Below are 6,114 nucleotides of genomic sequence, written 5' to 3'. Positions count from 1 at the left end.
TGGTCAGTTCCAGCGAGGTTCACTGCAGCACCCAAAAAGGGAACCAGAGACAAAAAGGGGAGCGTGTGCTCCGCACGAGGTTTAAGTAGGGGGAGACATGGGGGCGGTACCAAGGGCAGGGCAAAGGGCATCGGCTTTCAGAGAAGAAGGGGCCACAACCAATGAGGAAACAGGGAAAGGAGAAACCAGGGGACGGTGGGGAAAGGAACTGGGATGGATCAGTGTGAAGCAAAAGTCCGTAAGGAAGAGCTTTCTGTCCGCCCAGGTGGGGGGAACTATGGTAAGTGTCTCCAAGGGAGGGCTCTGGGAATTTCCCTGAGGGGGAAGGAATCAGAGGATTCCAGAAGAAGCCGGACCCAGCCAGATCCCCCACGGTTTCAGGGGCCAGTTCTGTACTCATGTACATGTGGAGCAGTGTGGCAGCTCTGACAAGAGGCTGCTGTCCTGCACTGTGTCAGAAAGGGGAGGGCTGACCCCATCACCAGCGGCGATGGCTTCCTCTCATTTTCATTTCTGTCATTTTCAGTGACAATTTGAGTTTTTCTGAAGCTTCCTCATCCCTCACTCCTTTCCCAAAAAGTGCTGGATAACTTATGTCAAAAGACACTTCTCCCAGCATTTATGTAAATGACCCACAACTTGAGTAACACCAAGCAAGCTTTGCAGAGGAGCACAGAAGGCCTGGGCTCAGGCACAGCATTTCCTGAAGTCACACATTCTGGTAAGCATCCACCCATTGTTCTCAGGGACCATGCAGGACTACTCAGAAGCCCATGGGGCAGCAACCCATCCTCCTTCCCCTCTGTACTCACTCCCAGAGTGTCACTCAAGGTGTCCCAGTTACTCTGGAGTTAACAGGTCATTCACACAGGGCTTGACAAAACCCCAGCCTGACTTACCCTCTAGTGATAAGTGTGAGCAGGAGGTCTCCTTCAGCAAGGGCTTTGTAATCCATCCTGAAATGAAAAAAGCTGCAGGGGAATTCTGGTGTCCCAGCATGGCCTGGGATCTGCCATTACAGCTGGTCCAAGGGCTCTGAGGTGTGCACTGCCAGGCTTTACCCTCTTGTCCCCCCCGAGGTCCACAACCCCACTTTTGTGCGTTTTCTCTTTGCAGCTGACACTTGCACTGCAGTGCCACTGAGGCTGTAATAAAATGCTCAGCACTAATGATACATATGGAGTGTTACAGATTGGGAAATTCAATGTCATTTTTTTAGATGTCAAAAAAACATTATCAGATTCCCAGTAGCCCCCAGAGAGACTTGGGAATATGTTTATACACTAAAATGTCAAAATCATAAAGTGCCTGCTTTTGCACTATTTATTTTTCGTGGTGGTGAAGCAGTTATTACATGACATTTCATAAATACAGTGACTCAGAAATAATTAGCGTGCTGAATAACAAGCTTTCCACTCTAATACAGCAGCACCATACATTTTAAACCCCCGATTTTCTTTAGGCACTCACACAATCTAGCTTAAATACTACACATAAAAGTGAACTCAGGGGTGGGGGGGGAAGAACAATTCTGCTGCTGGGTTTTGGTTTCTCTTCCTTTCAAGGGACGTGTACTGATAGTCACGACAGCAGGGTTAGGCAATGAGCAGCAGTAACTGTGTTTCCCAAAGGGCAGGGACAAAAGAGGCAGCATGTCTCACTGTTATGACACAAGGGAGAGGTTGCAAGAGAGTATCATGCTAGCAAGATTAAAATTAACAAAAACGCTGAACAAAATCCTTCCTTGAAGGAAGGAGATGATTTAAAATTGCTTGTAATTAATACAGGAGAAACAACGCTGCACACAGCCCTGCTCTAGCCAAGAAGTCTTCCAGATTTTCACTGCTCAGCTTGTAATACTTCTACTTACATTTTTTTTTTTTAGACACACAGTGGATTTTATTGCCTTTTTTAGCTATTAATATGCAACCAATTATAAATTGTGAGTTGCAGCACTGGATAATTTCCCTTCAAGAATGCTAAGCAGATTCTGCACTGTATCAGGCCACGTGACAGCACAGAACTGCCATCCTCTCTGACTTTTTTTTAGCAGCAATTCCTAAACACATGCTCAGCAGGAAAACTGGAGCAAGCCCCATCTTAGGACCTCCTTGTGATGCTGTTTTTATAACTTGCTGGATATTCTGCCTAAAAAAAAATGAAAAAATCGGATTTAACTCAAGTTCTCAGGAGTGGAGATTCAAATGAACAATAGGAAGTAACAGTAGTATTTATTACATCTTGGAGGTACTTGTCTTATTTTCTCTCAGTGCTGTTGTGCTGGCACCACATTCAAAGCTTCCTGTTGAGGCCTGTCAGAGGAGAGAGGGCAAACTTGAGGTGCAAGGTTAGAAAAACAGAAGGAAAACAGAGAAGGCAGCGTGAACTTTGATTTCCTGCAGCCACAATGCAGCTCACACAGCAGCAGTGTCCCTGTGGTGAGGAGCCACTGACAGGTCCCAGGATGAGCTGAGCTGGAAGGGACCCACAGGGATCATCGTGTCCAGCTCCCAGCCCTGCCCAGCACCAAACCCAGCAGCACCCAGTTGCTGCAGGTTTTGGCTGCACAAAAGTCCCCTTTTCTGCTTTTCCTGGGATAAAGCACTTGCAATAAAACCACCCTCCCACTGAGTGAAGGTGTCATTATTGATAGTTATTGGTACCATTGCATTAATGACAGTAGTGGGGCCAAGATGAAGCTCAAGGCTGCTGGCTGAGTCTGCACCAAGCCCAAGCAGCAGGAGCTGCTCCTGAATTTGAACATGAGCGTGGAACCAGTAACCACACTACCCACAGAAGGAGCTATGGATGAGGATGCACATTAAGTGTCACTGTTTGTGCATGCTTTACACCTCTTTTCTGTTAAAAGTCCCTTCGCTGTGCGGAAAAATAGTTCTTTGCACTGAAATGGGAAAAATGCTGAGGTCAGGCAGTACTTTTTATTGTCTTACCATAATCACAGGATTATGGTAAATCACAGGATTATTTGGTGGGTGTCAGAACTGGGTTTTGACTGAGGCAATTTAATGCATAGGGACCCTACATGGTAACACAAGCTCAGACATAAAACACTGAGCTGGGGCCAGAGCTGTGATATCTTACTGTCTTTGTCTAGAAACTGCAGTCAGCATTTGTAATCCTTCACAGGGAGTTTCAGAACAGCTCCAATGTTTGTGAGACCTAATGCCAAATTTGTGTGCTGCAGTGTCAGGGGAGCTGAGGACACTCCAGGGGTTTTGCTGCTGTGCTGCTTTGTGGTTTCCAGCAAGATGTTGGCCTGTCCTTTCCACACTGGCCCACTCAGCTCCAGAGATCCTTTCCCTCTCAACACCTTCACCTTTCAATCAACAGCTATTAAAAGAACTTCCAAAAGTGTTTGCAGTTCATCACAGTCTACATTTGAAGATAAATACACAGTATGGAAAAAAAAAAAAAAACACTCCAATATAAAATATCCAGATTAATTCATGGCCCTTGTTTGTTCTTTCTGTTTTATCCTTCACTCCCTCCACCATTCATCAGAGGTCCAAACTGGTGCAAATGAACTGCTGAATGTGTGACAACACATCCATCTAAGAAACCTAATTCAGAAGCAATTACTTTTCTTACTTTTCATTATTCTTTTCCTTCTCAGGGTCCAAGAATGTTCATGGGAGCTTGCTAAGGAACCATTTTGATTTGCCTGTTTGTGTAAAAATAATCCATGTTTCCTTGACGTGTTGAGAATACAACATGCCAGGAATAGCTTGCATACTTTGGGAGGTCTTTCTGCTTGTGGAAGTCCAGCATGCTACTGGCTTTATCAAGAGGTCTAAAACATGCTTGTGGAACTTGAAAAGGAACTTTTCCAATGACTAATGCAGCCCATTTGTATGGATAGCTCATTAAATTAGCAGAAATGCTAAGTCTTACAAGAAGCAATTGCTCTCTTATGCAAAACACGAAATGCGCTCATCCGGAAAAGGAAATTTCACATCTCCTAGCTCATAGTGAAATAACAGACCATCACAAACTCCTTCCAGACTCTTCTTATTTGGACACATCCCACATCTTTTTCCCAGCCAGCATTTTCCTGGCCAGCATAAGCCTCTGGGAGATCCTATCTGCACTGACATCTCTGCAGTTCCAGCCCCAGCCAGCCCCAGCCAGCAAAGCAGAAGCAAGCTGAGGGTAACAGCATTTATCTTCAGAATATATGGCAATATGTGTCAAAGCAGAATCTCCTGGTGCCATGATCTGAAGGGCTACCATGTCCATAAAGCTGAAAGGGTTTTATGTAGCTTTTTTGTTTGTTTGTTCGTAACATCTCTAGGTTGCAGTGTTGTAACTTTAATGGTTACATGCGGGGAGATCTTAAGGACTTAGACTGTTTCCCTTGTACCAGCTCTTTTTTAAAGAGTTTACCTATGATGCATGAAAAGGCTAGGAAAGTTAGGGATGTTGCAACATTTTTATTAGGGAATTTATCTTGTAGGCAGCCTGCTCTAATTTTATTTATTGTGGCAAGCGCATTTCTCTCTCTCTCAGGATTTTTCATAGAGGTGCACAGAGAGAAAGAAAGAGAAAACAATTTCTATTTCTGCTCCTTGGTTTTCCCATGTGGAATGTGCTTGGAGAATTGCTTACCTGGGCTGATTGCTTGATTGGATTCTGGTGAGGGTTGTTTGAGCCTGAAGGCCAATTCAACTCACCTGTGGCTGGACTCTCCAAACAGGGTCACAAGTTGTTAGTTAGTGAGATATGGTAGTCAGAAAAGTAGGTTTGTAGTTTTAGTATCTTCCTTTCTATAGTATATTAATGTATTATAGCATAGTTATAATAAAGAAATCATTCAGCCTCCTGAACTGGAGTTGGACATCACCATTTCTTCCCATTGGGTTCACCTGCATTTTACAATAGTTAATCTCTCAGTGAATATCAGAAAATATAATATGTTGGAGAAACACATGGAAGCCCTGGAATCCCTTGTGCTGCATGGTCACTTTTTGCTTACACGTGTCCTTCTCAGCAAAGGAGTGACAGCACTTGTTAAAAGCATTTGTGGATGGACTGAGAGCAACCTGGGAGCTGCACAGTGCTCACCCTGTGCCTGACCTTCCCCATGCAGCAAAACCCCTGCTGCTGCTTCTGCCCAGGCATTTCTGTGGGCACAGAGGCAGAGATGGTGCTTGCAGTCACACCTACCTACAACTTTGTGCTGTGTGAAAATGAGTGTTCCTCGCTCATCTAGTTTTCAGCTGAGCAGATCTTGAATTTGATTTCATGCAAAGACACATCTGGTTGTAGCACTGCAGATGGGGTCCTTGAAAAACCACAAAGAAAAGGTGTTTAGGTTAAGAATACTCTTGTGATTAAAAAAAAAAAATTGAAAGTCCTCAAGTGTTTGTTTAAAGAAAATAATTTTCATTAAAATGCTGGCACGATTTCAAGCAATTTGATTTTAATTTTGAAGTGTTGAAAATGCCCTCAGATAATTTCTGCAGCATTCCAGAACCCAGAAGTGATCGTAGAAAGCAAGTCACTTAAGCAAGCAACTGCAGAACTAAAATTCATTTCCTGTTTTCTAAGAAAACAAAAAAAGGCCCAAGGCTCTTAAGTTTTTCTGAGAAACACCTTCTCAAAAGTAGTGAGAGGCAGGCAAGCTTGGTTTGCCTTTTTTCCCCTAAACAAAATAGAGTTTGCACATTCAGAAAGCTTCCAAGAACCACACAAGACATATGAATACAAACAATTTACTGGACTTTGGTACCAAGCACACGACTTTAAGCATGGCTCAGTTGGACCTGAAAGCAGTCTAAAATCATTGCATTATGATTTTAAAGCTGCTCAGTGACGCATATTTACAACACTTGTGCTCTGATTTCATCAAAGCAGCAGTCTGATCATCTCATATTAGGATTTTATCTAGGTTTACTAAAGCTTCAGTTCATTGACCTTGGGTGGAGTACAGCTCTCCCTTCAAAGAAACCAAGTGAAATTGTGTCTCCAGCTCACCTCAGAGGAGTGAACAGCCCCCAGGCAGGCAGGTTCTTCCACTGAGCTTTTGCTACCAGCACCACTTGTGACAAGATGTGCCTCCATCCAGCAAGGAGATGTTGCAACTTGCTGCAAGCA

At 44.0% G+C, this 6,114-nt stretch overlaps 1 long non-coding RNA gene across 1 annotated transcript; it reads right to left on the bottom strand.

Annotated features, from left to right (window-relative positions):
• Positions 1-1,348: 1,348 nt before the first annotated feature.
• LOC128786071 (uncharacterized) lies at positions 1,349-6,084 on the bottom strand. Its single transcript, XR_008430169.1, has 4 exons — positions 5,995-6,084; positions 5,185-5,302; positions 2,239-2,312; positions 1,349-2,148 (listed from the first exon to the last, which is right to left on the bottom strand). It is a non-coding gene; the product is annotated as an uncharacterized LOC128786071 (long non-coding RNA).
• Positions 6,085-6,114: the final 30 nt, after the last annotated feature.

The sequence above is a fragment of the Vidua chalybeata genome, chromosome 3, assembly GCF_026979565.1.
Source record: "Vidua chalybeata isolate OUT-0048 chromosome 3, bVidCha1 merged haplotype, whole genome shotgun sequence".
Taxonomy (NCBI): Eukaryota; Metazoa; Chordata; class Aves; order Passeriformes; family Viduidae; genus Vidua; species Vidua chalybeata.
This window is presented reverse-complemented; position numbering and strand designations above follow the sequence as displayed.